Source organism: Triticum aestivum, chromosome 7D, assembly GCF_018294505.1.
Source record: "Triticum aestivum cultivar Chinese Spring chromosome 7D, IWGSC CS RefSeq v2.1, whole genome shotgun sequence".
NCBI lineage: Eukaryota > Viridiplantae > Streptophyta > Magnoliopsida > Poales > Poaceae > Triticum > Triticum aestivum.
Window position 1 is genome coordinate 509045736 of NC_057814.1, and position 16712 is coordinate 509062447.

The following is a 16712-nucleotide window of genomic DNA, read 5'->3' on the forward strand; positions in this document are numbered from 1 at the left end:
CGATGAATGCTTGATTGCGATTCCTTGTGAGCACGCTGCGAACCTTGATTTGACTTTTCAGCGCACCCATGACACTGTAAACTACTGTAATTGCATGCTGATAGCTACTCGCTGATATTACGACAAAATTGGAGTACCGTTGTTACTCCCTTAACTCTACAAATTAAGGCATAAATAAGAACAGGTATCTAGTGGTCAAATCGTGTCTATTTTTAATTTAAAAATATTTAGATCGATAGGCCGATTTAGGCTCGCACCAATGGACAGTATTTAGCAGCCAAATAGGAACTGATATTTAGCGGCCAAATGATTATGTTTCATATGGGGCCCGCCGACCGCTCTTCCATCTTAATTTTATCTTCATTTGAAAACTCCATTTTCACATATTTTTATCGCCGACCCTTGCCTTTGTTTTCTGCATCAAGAAAGGTTGTCTGGTGCCCGCTTCTCCAAAGGTTGGTGGCTGCTAGCTAGCGACGTTGTGGCGGCGGCCAATGATGTTGCTCCAGTTGCGGTGTTGCGAGGCAATCCGAGTGAATGTTACAATGCAGCATCAGTTGTTGTTGCGAGGTCATCGGAGTTGCTACGAGAAGTGTTGCGACGGGACGGCTGCGCCACTGCGAGCTAGTATTGCGAGGACACCACCGTGCTTGTACTGTTGGGGAATGTAGTAATTTTAAAATTTTCCTACGCATCATGGTGATGCATAGCAACGAGAGGGAAGAGTGTTGTCCACGTACCCTTGTAGACCGAAAGCGGAAGCGTTAGCACAACGCGGTTGATGTAGTCGTACGTCTTCACGATCCGACCGATCAAGTACCGAACGTACGGCTCCTCCGAGTTCAGCACACGTTCAGCTCGATGACGTCCCGCGAACTCCGATCCAGCATAGCTTCACGGGAGAGTTCCGTCAGCACGACGGCGTGATGACGGTGATGATGTTGCTACCGACGCAGGGCTTTGCCTAAGCACCGCTACGATAATGACCGAGGTGGAATATGGTGGAGGGGGGCACCGCACACGGCTGGGAGAGATCAACAGATCAACTTGTGTGTCTAGAGGTGCCCCCTGCCCCGTATATAAAGGAGCAAGGGGGGAGAGGCGGCCGGCCAAGGGGGGCGCGCCAAGGGGGGAGTCCTACTCCCACCGGGAGTAGGACTCCTCCTTTCCATGTTGGAGTAGGAGAAGGGAAGGAAGGGAGAGAGGAGGAGAAGGAAAAAGGGGGGCGCCGCCCCCCTCCTTGTCCAATTCGGACTAGAGGGGGAGGGGGCGCGCGGCTGCCCTGGCCGCCCCTCCTCTTCTCCCACTAAGGCCCATTAGGCCCAATATACTCCCCGGGGGGTTCCGGTAACCACCCGGTACTCCGGTAAATGTCTGAAACCTCCCGAAACACTTACGGTGTCCAAACATAGTCATCCAATATATCGATCTTTACGTCTCGACCATTTCGAGACTCCTCGTTATGTCCATGATCATATCCGGGACTCCGAACTACCTTCGGTACATCAAAACACAAAAACTCATAATACCGATCGTCACCGAACTTTAAGCGTGCAGACCCTACGGGTTCGAGAACTATGTAGACATGACCGAGACACGTCTCCGGTCAATAACCAATAGCGGAACCTGGATGCTCATATTGGCTCCCACATATTCTATGAAGATCTTCATCGGTCAAACCGCATAACAACATACGTTGTTCCCTTTGTCATCGGTATGTTACTTGCCCGAGATTCGATCGTCGGTATGTCAATACCTAGTTCAATCTCGTTACCGACAAGTCTCTTTACTCGTTCCGTAATACATCATCCCGCAACTAACTCATTAGTTACAATGCTTGCAAGGCTTATAGTGATGTGTATTACCGAGTGGGCCCAGAGGTACCTCTCCGACAATTGGAGTGACAAATCCTAATCTTGATATACGCCAACTCAACAAGTACCTTCGGAGACACCTGTAGAGCACCTTTATAATCACCTATTTATGTTGTGACGTTTGGTAGCACACAAAGTGTTCCTCCGGTAAACGGGAGTTGCATAATCTCATAGTCATAGGAACATGTATAAGTCATGAAGAAAGCAATAGCAACATACTAAACGATCAAGTGCTAAGCTAACGGAATGGGTCAAGTCAATCACATCATTCTCCTAATGATGTTATCCCGTTAATCAAATGACAACTCATGTCCATGGCTAGGAAACTCAACCATCTTCGATTAACGAGCTAGTCAAGTAGAGGCATACTAGTGACACTATGTTTGCCTATGTATTCACACATGTATTATGTTTCCGGTTAATACAATTCTAGCATGAATAATAAACATTTATCATGATATGAGGAAATAAATAATAACGTTATTATTGCCTCTAGGGCATATTTCCTTCAGTCTCCCACTTGCACTAGAGTCAATAATCTAGATTACACAGTAATGATTCTAACACCCATGGAGTTTTGGTGCTGATCATGTTTTGCTCGTGGAAGAGGCTTAGTCAACGGGTCTGCAACATTCAGATCCGTATGTATCTTGCAAATCTCTATGTCTCCCACCTTGACTTGATCCCGGATGGAATTGAAGCGTCTCTTGATGTGCTTGGTTCTCTTGTGAAATCTGGATTCCTTTGCCAAGGCAATTGCACCAATATTGTCACAAAAGATTTTCATTGGTCCCGATGCACTAGGTATGACACCTAGATCGGATATGAACTCCTTCATCTAGACTCCTTCATTTGCTGCTTCCGAAGCAGCTATGTACTCCGCTTCACACGTAGATCTCGCCATGACGCTTTGTTTAGAACTGCACCAACTGACAGCTCCACCGTTCAATGTAAACACGTATCCGGTTTGCGATTTAGAAATGTCTGGATCAGTGTCAAAGCTTGCATCGACGTAACCATTTACGACGAGCTCTTTGTCACCTCCATAAACGGGAAACATATCCTTAGTCCTTTCAGGTATTTCAGGATGTTCTTGACCGCTGTCCAGTGATCCACTCCTGGATTACATTGGTACCTCCCTGCTAAGCTAATAGCAAGGCACACATCAGGTCTGGTACACAGCATTGCATACATGATAGAGCCTATGGCTGAAGCATAGGGAACATCTTTCATTTTCTCTCTATCTTCTGCAGTGGTCGGGCATTGAGTCTGACTCAACTTCACACCTTGTAACACAGGCAAGAACCCTTTCTTTGCTTGATCCATTTTGAACTTTTTCAAAACTTTGTCAAGGTATGTGCTTTGTGAAAGTCCTATCAAGCGTCTTGATCTATCTCTATAGATCTTGATGCCCAATATGTAAGCAGCTTCACCGAGGACTTTCATTGAAAAACTCTTATTCAAGTATCCTTTTATGCTATCCAGAAGTTCTATATCATTTCCAATTAACAATATGTCATCCAGATATAATATTAGAAATGCTACAGAGCTCCCACTCACTTTCTTGTAAATACAGGCTTCTCCATAAGTCTGTATAAATCCATATGCTTTGATTGTTGGAAATATGCCCTAGAGGCAATAATAAAATGGTTATTATTGTATTTCCTTGTTCATGATAATTGTCTATTGTTCATGCTATAATTGTATTAACTGGAAACCGTAATACATGTGTGAATACATAGACCACAACATGTCCCTAGTAAGCCTCTAGTTGACTAGCTCGTTGATCAATAGATGGTTATGGTTTCCTGACCATGGACATTGGATGTCATTGATAACGGGATCACATCATTAGGAGAATGATGTGATGGACAAGACCCAATCCTAAGCATAGCACAAGATCGTGTAGTTCGTTTGCTAGAGCTTTTCTAATGTCAAGTATCATTTCCTTAGACCATGAGATTGTGCAACTCCCGGATACCGTAGGAATGCTTTGGGTGTACCAAACGTCACAACGTAACTGGGTGGCTATAATGGTGCACTACAGGTATCTCCGAAAGTGTCTGTTGGGTTGGCACGAATCGAGACTGGGATTTGTCACTCCGTATGACGGAGAGGTATCTCTAGGCCCACTCGGTAATGCATCATCATAATGAGCTCAATGTGACTAAGGAGTTAGCCACGGGATCATGCGTTACGGTACGAGTAAAGTGACTTGCCGGTAACGAGATTGAACAAGGTATTGGGATACCGACGATCGAATCTCGGGCAAGTAACGTACCGATTGACAAAGGGAATTGTATACGGGATTGATTGAATCCTCGACATCGTGGTTCATCCGATGAGATCATCGTGGAACATGTGGGAGCCAACATGGGTATCCAGATCCCGCTGTTGGTTATTGACCGGAGAGTAGTCTCGGTCATGTCTGCATGTCTCCCGAACCCGTAGGGTCTACACACTTAAGGTTCGGTGACGCTAGAGTTGTAGAGATATTAGTATGCGGTTAACCGAAAGTTGTTCGGAGTCCCGGATGAGATCCCAGACGTCACGAGGAGTTTCGGAATGGTCCGGAGGTAAAGATTTATATATGGGAAGTCCTATTTTGGCCACCGGAAAATGTTCGGGATTTTTCGGTATTGTACCGGGAAGGTTCTAGAAGGTTCCGAAGTGGGGCCCACCTGCATGGGGGGACCCACATGAACGTGGGTAGTGGGGGCAAGGCCCCACACCCCTGGTCAAGGCGCACTAAGATCCCACCTTAGAAGGAATAAGATCATATCCCGAAGGGATAAGATCAAGATCCCTAAAAAAGGGGGATAACAATCGGTGGGGAAGGGAAATGATGGGATTTCTTTCCCCCACCTTTGCCAACGCCCCAATGGACTTGGAGGGCAAGAAACCAGCCCCCTCCACCCCTATATATAGTGGGGAGGCGCATGGGAGCAGCACCCCCAAGCCCTGGCGCCTCCCTCCCTCCCGTGACACCTCTTCCTCCCCGCTTGCGCTTGGCGAAGCCCTGCCGGGATCCCGCTACTTCCACCACCACGCCGTCGTGCTACTGGATCTCCATCAACTTCTCCTCCCCCCTTGCTGGATCAAGAAGGAGGAGACGTCCCCGCTCCGTACGTGTGTTGAACGCGGAGGTGCCGTCCGTTCGGCGCTAGGATCATCGGTGATTTGGATCACGACGAGTACGACTCCATCAACCCCGTTCTCTTGAACGCTTCCGCGCGCGATCTACAAGGGTATGTAAATGCACTCCCCTCTCTCTCGTTGCTAGATGACTCCATAGATTGATCTTGGTGATACGTAGAAAATTTTAAATTTCTGCTACGTTCCCCAACATTGATCACACTATCAAAACGTTTATTCCAACTCCGAGAGGCTTGCACCAGTCCATAAATGGATCGTTGGAGCACTTTGTTAGCTCCCTTTGGATAGACAAAACCCTCCGGTTGCATCATATACAACTCTTCTTCCAGAAATCCATTCAGGAATGCAATTTTGACATCCATTTGCCAAATTTCGTAATCATAAAATGCGGCAATTGCGAACATGATTCGGACAGACTTAAGCATCGTTACGGGTGAGAAAGTCTCATCATAGTCAACTCCTTGAACTTGGTGAAACCTTTCGCAACAAGTCGAGCTTTTTAGACAGTAACATTACCGTCAGCGTCAGTCTTCTTCTTGAAGATCCATTTATTCTCTATGGCTTGCCGATCATCGGGCAAGTCAACCAAAGTCCACACTTTGTTCTCATACATGGATCCCATCTCAGATTTCATGGCTTCAAGCCATTTTGCGGAATCTGGGCTCGCCATCGCTTCTTCGTAGTTCGTAGGTTTGCCTTGGTCAAGTAACATGACCTCCAAAACAGGATTACCGTACCACTCTAGTGCGGATCTTACTCTGGTTGACCTACGAGGTTCGGTAGTAACTTGATCTGAAGTTTCATGATCAATATCATTAGCTTCCTCACTGATTGGTGTAGGTGTCACAGGAACCGGTTTCTGTGATGAACTACTTTCCAATAAGGGAGCAGGTACAGTTACCTCATCAAGTTCTACTTTCCTCCCACTCACTTCTTTCGAGAGAAACTCCTTCTCTAGAAAGGATCCATTTTTAGCAACGAATGTTTTGCCTTCGGATCTGTGATAGAAGGTGTACCCAACAGTCTCCTTTGGGTATCCTATGAAGACACACTTCTCCGATTTGGGTTCGAGCTTATCAGGTTGAAGCTTTTTCACATAAGCATCGCAGCCCCAAACTTTAAGAAATGACAACTTTGGTTTCTTGCCAAACCACAGTTCATAAGGCGTCGTCTCAACGGATTTAGATGGTGCCCTATTTAACGTGAATGCAGCCGTCTCTAGAGCATAACCCCAAAACGATAGCGGTAAATCAGTAAGAGACATCATAGATCGCACCATATCTAGTAAAGTACGATTACGACGTTCGGACACACCATTACGCTATGGTGTTCCAGGTGGCGTGAGTTGCGAAACTATTCCACATTGTTTCAAATGAAGGCCAAACTCGTAACTCAAATATTCTCCTCCACGATCAGATCGTAGAAACTTTATTTTCTTGTTACGATGATTTTCCACTTCACTCTGAAATTCTTTGAACTTTTCAAATATTTCAGACCTATGTTTCATTAAGTAGATATAGCCATATCTGCTCAAATCATCTGTGAAGGTGAGAAAAGAACGATACCCGCCGCGAGCTTCACGGGAGAGTTCCGTCAGCACGACGGCGTGATGACGGTGATGATGTTGCTACCGACGCAGGGCTTCGCCTAAGCACCGCTACGATATGACCGAGGTGGAATATGGTGGAGGGGGGCACCGCACACGGTTGGGAGAGATCAACAGATCAACTTGTGTGTCTAGAGGTGCCCCCTACCCCCATATGTAAAGGAGCAAGGGGGAAGGCGGCCGGCCAAGGAGGGAGCGCCAAGGGGGGAGTCCTACTCCCACCGGGAGTAGGACTCCTCCTTTCCTTGTTGGAGTAGGAGAAGGGAAGGAAGGGAGAGAGGAGGAGAAGGAAAAAGGGGGGCCCCCCCTCCTTGTCCAATTCGGACTAGAGGGGGAGGGGGCGCGCGGCTGCCCTGGCCGCCCCTCCTCTTCTCCCACTAAGGCCCATTAGGCCCAATATACTCCCCGAGGGGTTCCGGTAACCACCCGGTACTCCGGTAAATGTCCGAAACCTCCCGAAACACTTCCGGTGTCCAAACATAGTCATCCAATATATCGATCTTTACGTCTCGACCATTTTGAGACTCCTTGTTATTCCGTGATCATATCCGGGACTCCGAACTACCTTCGGTACATCAAAACACAAAAACTCATAATACCGATCGTCACCAAAATTTAAGCGTGCGGACCTTACGGGTTCGAGAACTATGTAGACATGACCGAGACACGTCTCTGGTCAATAACCAATAGCGGAACCTGGATGCTCATATTGGCTCCCACATATTCTATGAAGATCTTTATCGGTTAAACCGCATAACAACATACGTTGTTCCCTTTGTCATCGGTATGTTACTTGCCCGAGATTCGATCGTCGGTATCTCAATACCTAGTTAAATCTCGTTACCGGCAAGTCTCTTTACTCGTTCCGTAATACATCATCCCGCAACTAACTCATTAGTTACAATGCTTGCAAGGCTTATAGTGATGTGTATTACCGAGTGGGCCCAGAGATACCTCTCCGACAATCGGAGTGACAAATCCTAATCTTGATATACGCCAACTCAACAACTACCTTCGGAGACACCTGTAGAGCACCTTTATAATCACCCATTAGGGATGGCACTGGGTAGGGTATGGGCGGGTACAAGCTCCTTCTGCCCAAACCCATAGCCATGGAAAATTTACATACCCACCCACTTCAATACCTGTGGGCATAAATTGGCACCCATGCCCATACCCATCGGGTATCCTATACCCAATGGGTATCTAATGGGTACAATATATAACTTTTTTTTGTAAAGGTGGAGAAATGAGTTAAATTCAAGTGACGATGGGCGAGCAGTATAGCACTGACGTGGCCTCCTCTGATTGGTGGCCTCTTGGAGGCATCAAGGGAGTATAATCAGCCATTGGTGGAATCCCAATGTAGTGGAAGGCGGTGGTGGGAATGGGGGATCGCTAGGTCGAGAGTTGGATAACAGTTCGGTAGCGAAGGGTCAAGATTTTGTCTTTTTCAAGGAGTCGCATAAGACTTAGGATGAGTGGCAAGCAGATGATAATGGGCCTATGAGCTATGGCCAGTTGAAGGAATACTGGATTTAGGATGGGCCACAAGATTTGGATGTTGACCTCACATGACATAAGAGTTATTTTCATTTATTAATGTTTTATGGGTATCCATTGGGTTACCCATGGGCATAATTTCATACCCATGCCCTACCCGTATATTTTGCGGGTATGGATGCCCATTACCCGTGGGTACAAAATCTCTCCAAGTCTTGCCCATGCCCGTTGTTTTCGGGTAGGGTACCCGCGGGTACCCATACCCATGGGCAAAACTGCCATCCCTATCACCCATTTACGTTGTGACGTTTGATAGCACACAAAGTGTTCCTCTGGTAAACGGGAGTTGCATAATCTCATAGTCATAGGAACATGTATAAGTCATGAAGAAAGCAATAGAAACATACTAAACGATCAAGTGCTAAGCTAACGGAATGGGTCAAGTCAATCACATCATTCTCCTAATGATGTTATCCCGTTAATCAAATGACAACTCATGTTCATGGCTAGGAAACTCAACCATCTTCGATTAACGAGCTAGTCAAGTAGAGGCATACTAGTGACACTTTGTTTGTCTATGTATTCACACATGTATTATGTTTCCGGTTAATACAATTCTAGCATGAATAATAAACATTTATCATGATATGAGGAAATAAATAATAACTTTATTATTGCCTCTAGGGAATATTTCCTTCATGTACCCGGTGTTGCGAGGACGCCGATGTACTATTACCTGGTATTGCGAGCAGCCACTGTCATGCTGTGAAACATGTTGAAAGCCAGTGTCGTGGGAGCGCCGCCATACTACGAGGCATGCTAAAGCCAATGCTACGAGGGGCGTCTCCATGCTATAGGAGTGACGTTGGTGCTGCGAGGCGATATTGTGATGGGAGTCGCAATGCTACAGGGACTATCGTCGTGTTGATACGTCTCCAACGTATCTATAATTTATGAAGTATTCATGCTATTATATTATCTGTTTTGGATGTTTAACGGGCCTTACTATGCACTTTTATATTATTTTTGGGACTAACCTATTAACCTAGAGCCCAGTGCCAGTTTCTGTTTTTTCCCTTGTTTCAGTGTTTCGCAGAAAAGGAATATCAAACGGAGTCCAAACGGAATGAAACCTTCGGGAGCGTGATTTTTGGAATGAACGTGATCCAGGAGACTTGGAGTTAAAGTCAGGGAAGCTTCGAGGTGGCCACGAGGCAGGGAGGCGCGTGCGCCCCCACCCTCGTGGGCCCCTCGTGGCTCCTCTGACCGACTTCTTTCGCCTATATATGTCCATATACCCTAAAAACATCGGGGAATAGAATAGATCGGGAGTTCCGCCGCCGCAAGCCTCTGTAGCCACCAAAAACCAATCGGGACCCTGTTCCGGCACCCTGCCGGAGGGGGGAACCCTCACCGGTGGCCATCTTCATCATCCCGATGCTCTCCATGACGAGGAGGGAGTATTTCACCCTCGGGGCTGGGGGTATGTACCAGTAGCTATGTGTTTGATCTCTCTCTCCCTCTCTCGTGTTCTTGAGATGGTACGATCTTGATGTACCGTGAGCTTTGCTATTATAGTTGGATCTTATGATGTTTCTCCCCCTCTACTCTCTTGTAATGGATTGAGTTTTCCCTTTGAAGTGATCTTATCGGATTGAGTCTTTAAGGATTTGAGAACACTTGATGTATGTCTTGCATGTGCTTATCTGTGGTGACAATGGGATATCACGTGATCTACTTGATGTATGTTTTGGTGATCAACTTGCGGGTTCCGTGACCTCGTGAACTTATGCATAGGGGTTGGCACACATTTTCGTCTTGACTCTCCGGTAGAAACTTTGGGGCACTCTTTGAAGTACTTTGTGTTGGTTTGAATAGATGAATCTGAGATTGTGTGATGCATATCGTATAATCATACCCACGGATACTTGAGGTGACATTGGAGTATCTAGGTGACATTAGGGTTTTGGTTGATTTGTATCTTAAGGTTTTATTCTAGTATGAACTCTATGATAGATCGAACGGAAAGAATAGCTTTGTGTTATTTTACTACGGACTCTTGATTAGATCTATCAGAAAGAATAACTTTGAGGTGGTTTCGTACCCTACCATAATCTCTTCGTTTGTTCTCCGCTATTAGTAACTTTGGAGTGACTCTTTGTTGCATGTTGAGGGATAGTTATATGATCCAATTATGTTATTATTGTTGAGAGAACTTGCACTAGTGAAAGTATGAACCCTAGGCCTTATTTCCTAGCATTGCAATACCGTTTACGCTCACTTTTATCATTAGTTACCTTGCTGTTTTTATATTTTCAGATTACAAAAATCCATATCTACCATCCATATTGCACTTGTATCACCATCTCTTCGCCGAACTAGTACACCTATACAATTTACCATTGTATTGGGTGTGTTGGGGACACAAGAGACTCTTTGCTATTTGGTTGCAGGGTTGTTTGAGAGAGACCATCTTCATCCTACGCCTCCCACGGATTGATAAACCTTAGGTAATCCACTTGAGGGAAATTTTCTACTGTCCTACAAACCTCTGCACTTGGAGGCCCAACAATGTCTACAAGAAGAAGGTTGTGTAGTAGACATCACGTGTCGCGAGGCACACTACAAGCAAATATTGAGAGCCATGCTACGGGAGCGTCACTGATATTGTGAGCCATGTTGCGAGTGGCGACTAGATGTTGTGAGGGGGAGGCGCAGGTAGGGGAATCATGGGATGTATTGAGCACGAGACACACTGTGTGTGATCACTACAAAAAAAAGACACATCCGTGACATTTTGGGCCGAACGAAATTTTTTTCTATCATACATATGACACTTCTATGACGATAATTGTGACAAAACCCGGTATCATCATAGATGTGGTGGGCTCCTACTTCTATGAAAAAAATCATGAAAGAAAATGGGCTTTTCGTCCTGGGCGGGCCGGAGACGCAGCTGCATGACATTCTTTGGGCCGTCCATGACGGAAAAAACCGTGGTAGAAGCTAGGGGGAGGAAAATTTCGGGGAGTTCCCGGTTATGGTGGGAGGTCGGGGGCCGAGCGATGCACGTTTCTCTCGTACACATACGCGCGTGTGTGCAAGGCGTTGGCTCTAACTGAACCCGAGCGATTGCACTGCAGGCTACGCGTTACTGAACCCGAGCGATTGATCGATGGCTGTTAACTGAACCCGATTGAGCGATTCCTTCGGTACTGCTGCTAACTGAAGCCGATCGATTGGATGAACAGTGAGCGTTGCGGGGGGGGGGTGGATGAACAGTGAGCGGTGGCGTTGCCTCTGGATGAACAGGACCCCGTGGTGTGGAGGGCTGGATGAACAGTAGACGGTGGAGGGGTGCCCGTGGAGGGGTGGTTGAACAGGACCCCGTGGTGTGGAGGGTTGGATGGACAGTAGACGGTGGAGGGGTCCCCGTGGAGGGGTGGTTGAACAGGACCCCGTGGTGTGGAGGGCTGGATGAACAGTAGACGGTGGAGGGGTGGTTGAACAGTAGCCGGTGGAGTAGCGCGCGGTGGAGGCTGGATGAACAGGAGCCCGTGGAGGCTGGAGGAGGTCGACGGTAGCCCGTGGAGGCTGGAGGAGGTCGACGGTGGAGATGAACAGTATCCCGTGGAGTCCCGTTTTGCGGTACGCCACACCCCTCCCGATCAATAGGACCCCCGTTTCGACCGTAGCGCTCCAACACAAGTCCGTTTCCTCCGTTTTGCGGTACGCCACACCCCTCCCGATCAACAGGACCCCCGTTTCGACCGTAGGAGGTCCGTTTCCTCCGTTTTGCGGTACGCCAGACCCCTCCCGACGAACAGGATCCCGTTTCGAACGTGGCCAATCGAACACAAGGCCGTTTCCTCCGTTTTGCGGTACACCAGGCCTCGTTTCCATCGCCTGTTCCGTCCAAGCCCTCCCGATGAACATGACCACGCATTCCGTTCCGACCCAGCCGGTTGGCTCCCACGCGTTCCGTTGCCTCCCGATGAACACGACGCATTTCGTTGCCTCCCCATGAACACGACGACGACGCTGTTTCTCCGTTTCGACCCAGCCATGTACACGAGCCCTGGCCGTACGTATGCGCGAGTAGGCGTTCGAGACCCTGCCCGTATGTACGTACGTGGCCGTATTTTCTTTCTTGCACCCTGGCCGATGTACGTATGTGTACATGCTACGTCCGCGCCTCTACTACGACACGTACGCACCTCTACTACGACACGTGCGCGCCTCTACATCGACCAGTATATATGTACGTACACGTTCGCGACTAGAATGACAACGCTACGTACGCTTCGACCAGGTGGGTCCCGACTGTCAGGCACTTCCTTGCCTGCGAAGATGTAGCTGGTGGGTCCCAGCAGTCAGGGGGCGAATCTTTTTTTGCCTGGACGCACTTCCTTGCGTGCGAAGGTGTAGCTGCTGGGTTCCAGCAGTCAAGGGGGGAATCGTTTTGTTTTTTTTGTCCGGACGCACTTCCTTGCATGCGAAGATGTAGCTGGTGGGTCCCAGCAGTCAGGGGGGCGAATCATTTTTTTTTCGGACGCACTTCCTTGCGTGCGAAGATGTAGCTGGCGGGTCCCAGCAGTCAGGGGGAAACGTTTTTTTCGCGAAATACGGTGGCCCGTCCGGTGGGTCCCCGCTGTCAGGTGGAGGAATAATTATTTTGCGCGTAATAAGGAGGCACTTCCTTGCTGCGGCCGTGGACCCAGCTGTCAGCCTCTCCACGTACAGTCCATGTCCGATGGAAGCCATTCCTTGACCACGTTGACCACGCCACGCCGAGAGCACCAGGGCGGTGGACGACGGCGAGGCCTAGGAAGGGGATGACGCGGAGCCGGGGAAGACGCGGCAGTGGATGCCCACGCGTAGAGGAGTATGAGGGTTCACTCGTTCGGTTGCCGTCGCCGCAGAATAACAGGGGGTGTGGGTGTGTAGAGGATGGCCTAGCCAGCGGTGGGAGTAGTAGGGGGTGGTGAGGCCTCCGCGGCATCACAGCCGGCCACGGGCGACAGGAGCAGGCGGCACGACCGGCGCTGCTTTGGGCGGCTGGAGCAAGAAGACCAGAGGTTGAAGAAGCACTACGGCCGTTGGATGGACATCGCGTTCATATATTGACTAAAGTTGACAAAGGCCTCCGTCCCAGTCAACTTAGTAGGCCCACAAGTGAGCCTCCCACCAAGGTGGGTCCCAGCTAGCAGGGGGTATTCATTTTTTGTGCATAATAAGGAGGCACTTCCGGTGGGTCCGAGCTGACAGCGGGGGGACGTTTTTCTCGCGAAATACGGTGGCCCGTCTTGTGGGTCCCAGTAGTCAGGGGGAAACGTTTTTTTTCACGAAATACTGGTGGCCCGTCTGGTGGGTCCCTGCTGTCAGGTGGAGGAATAATTATTTTCCGCGTAATAAGGAGGCACTTCCTTGCGGCTGCCGTGGACCCACCTGTCAGCCTCTCCACGTACAGTACTCTTCCGATGGAAGTCGCTCGTTGACCACATTGACCACGCCGCGCCGAGAGCACCACGGAGGTGGACGACGGCGAGGCCTAGGAAGGGGACGACGCGGAGACGGGGAAGACGCGGCAGTGGAAGCCCGCGCGGAGAGGAGTACGAGGGTTCACCGGTTCGGCTGCGGTGTGAGGCTGCCGTCGCCGCAGAATAACAGGGGGTGTGGGTGAGTAGAGGGATGCCCTGGCCAGCGGTGGGAGTAGTAGGGGGCGCTGAGGCCTGCGCGGCAGCACAGCCGGCCACGGGAGGCGGGAGTAGGCGGTCCCGCCGGCGCTGCTTTGGCGGCTGGAGCAAGCAGATCAGAGATTGAAGAAACACGACGGCCGTTGGATTGACATCCAACAGTTACGTCAGCTGGAATCGTTTGTTGACGTATATAATAACTAAAAAAATCTTGCATACGCGTCAACTAAACAGGCCCACAAGTCAGACCACTCCCTCTTTTTTTAAATAATTTATATATAGCTCATGGCAACTTCTTATGCAATTTATTGCAGTCGTTTTTTGGTTGGCCAGGGCCAATTTCGCATATTTCTATGGGTTCCAAGCTATTTTTAATACCGAAATGTTGAGCCAGATTTAAAGTACTTTGAAGATATATTTAAATTAGGTTAATGCCCAGTGAAATAGGAATCTGAAAATGTGAAAAAATTCAAAAATTATAAAGTAATTGCCAATTTGTCATCTGTTTTTATATTTACAACCCATTTCATATTACTTTCAAGATTTGCAGGCATCTTGAAAGAGTTGCAGCCCATCAGGGCGTAGAAAAATAAGTAGGCCTGGATTGGGTATTCTTCAGAAAAAATAAATTGGGCTCATTTTCACAAAGAAAAAATAGCTGGGCTGGTCACATGGTGAACATAAAATATAAGCCTGGGCTAGACGGGCCACAGCCCAATTCAAACCCTGCTCCGTCTCAACAATACCAAACAAAAAAAATACTGCTCGAGTAGGTACGTCCCAGGTGTCAGCCGATCTTGTGCTGTTCTCTTGTCTATTGACTATATACGCTCACAATGTCGTGGGTCCCAGTGTTGGAAATATGCCCTAGAGGCAATAATAAAATGGTTATTATTATATTTCCTTGTTCATGATAATTGTCTATTGTTCATGCTATAATTGTGTTATCCGGAAATCGTAATACATGTGTGAACACATAGACCATAACATGTCCCTGGCGAGCCTCTAGTTTACTAGCTCGTTGATCAATAGATGGTTACGGTTTCCTGACCATGGACATTGGATGTCATTGATAACGGGATCTCATCATTAGGAGAACTAGGTGATGGACAAGACCCAATCCTAAGCATAGCACTAGATCGTGTAGTTTGTTTGCTGAAGCTTTTCTAATGTCAAGTATCATTTCCTTAGACCATGAGATCGTGCAACTCCCGGATACCGTAGGAATGCTTTGGGTGTACCAAACGTCACAACGTAACTGGGTGGCTATAAAGGTGCACTACAGGTATCTCCGAAAGTGTCTGTTGGGTTGGCTCGGATCGAGACTAGGATTTGTCACTCCGTATGACGGAGAGGTATCTCTGGGCCCACTCGGTATTGCATCATCATAATGAGCTCAATGTGACTAAGTAGTTAGTCACGGGATCATGCATTACGGAACGAGTAAAGTGACTTGCCGGTAACGAGATTGAACGAGGTATTGGGATACCGACGATCGAATCTCGGGCAAGTAACGTACCGATTGACAAAGGAAATTGTATACGAGATTGCTTGAATCCTCGATATCGTGGTTCATCCGATGAGATCATCGTGGAACATGTGGGAGCCAACATGGGTATCCAGATCCCGCTGTTGGTTATTGGCTAGAGAGGTGTCTCGGTCATGTCTGCATGATTCTCGAACCCGTAGGGTCTACAGACTTAAGGTTCGATGACGCTAGGGTTATAAGGAAGGTTTGTATGTGATTAACGAATGTTGTTCGGAGTCCCGGATGAGATCCCGGACATCACGAGGAGTTCCGGAATGGCCCGGAAGTAAAGATTTATATATGGGAAGTCACCATACGGTCACCGGAAATATTCGGGGGTATACCGGTATTGTACTGGGACCACCGGAGGGGATCCGGGGGTCCACCTGCCCCGGAGGGCCTTATGGGCTGTAGGTGGAAGGGAACCAGCCCTTCGTGGGCTGTGCGCCAAGCCCCCTAGGGCCCATGCGCCTAGGGTTTTGGGGAAACCCTAAAGGGGGGCGCCCCCCTTGCTTGGGGGGCAAGCCACCTCCCCCTTGGCCGCCCCCCTCTAGATCCCATCTAGAGGGGCCGGCCCCCTTCCCCCTTCTCCCTATAAATAGAGGGGTGAGGGGAGGGCTGCAGCACCACATCCAAGGCGCAGCCCCTCCCCTCCCCAACACCTCTCCTCCTCCCCGTGTGCTTGGCGAAGCCCTGCCGGAGAACTGTCACTCCATCACCACCGCGCCGTTGTGCTGCTGTTGGAGCCTTCTTCCTCAACCTGTCCCTCCTCCTTGCTGGATCAAGGCGTGGGAGACGTCACCGCTCCGTATGTGTGTTGAACGCGGAGGTGCCGTCCGTTCGGCTCTTGGATCATCGGTGATTTGGATCACGACGAGTACGACTCCATCAACCGCGTTCTCTTGAACACTTCCGCTCGCGATCTACAAGGGTATGTAGATGCACTCCTCCCCTCTCGTTGCTAGTAAACTCCATAGATTGATCTTGGTGATGTGTAGAAAATTTTAATTTATGCTACGATCCCCAACAGTGGCATCATGAGCTAGGTCTATGCGTAGTTTCAATGCACGAGTAGAACACAAGTTGTTGTGGGCGTTGATTTTGTCAATTTACTTGCCGTTACTAGTCTTATCTTGATTCGGCGGCATCGTGGGATGAAGCGGCCCGGACCGACCTTACACGTACACTTACGTGAGACAGGTTCCACCGACTGACATGCACTAGTTGCATAAGGTGGCTAGCGGGTGTCTGTCTCTCCCACTTTAGTCGGATCGGATTCGATGAAAAGGGTCCTTATGAAGGGTAAATAGAAATTGGCATATCACGTTGTGGTTTTGGCGTAGGTAAGA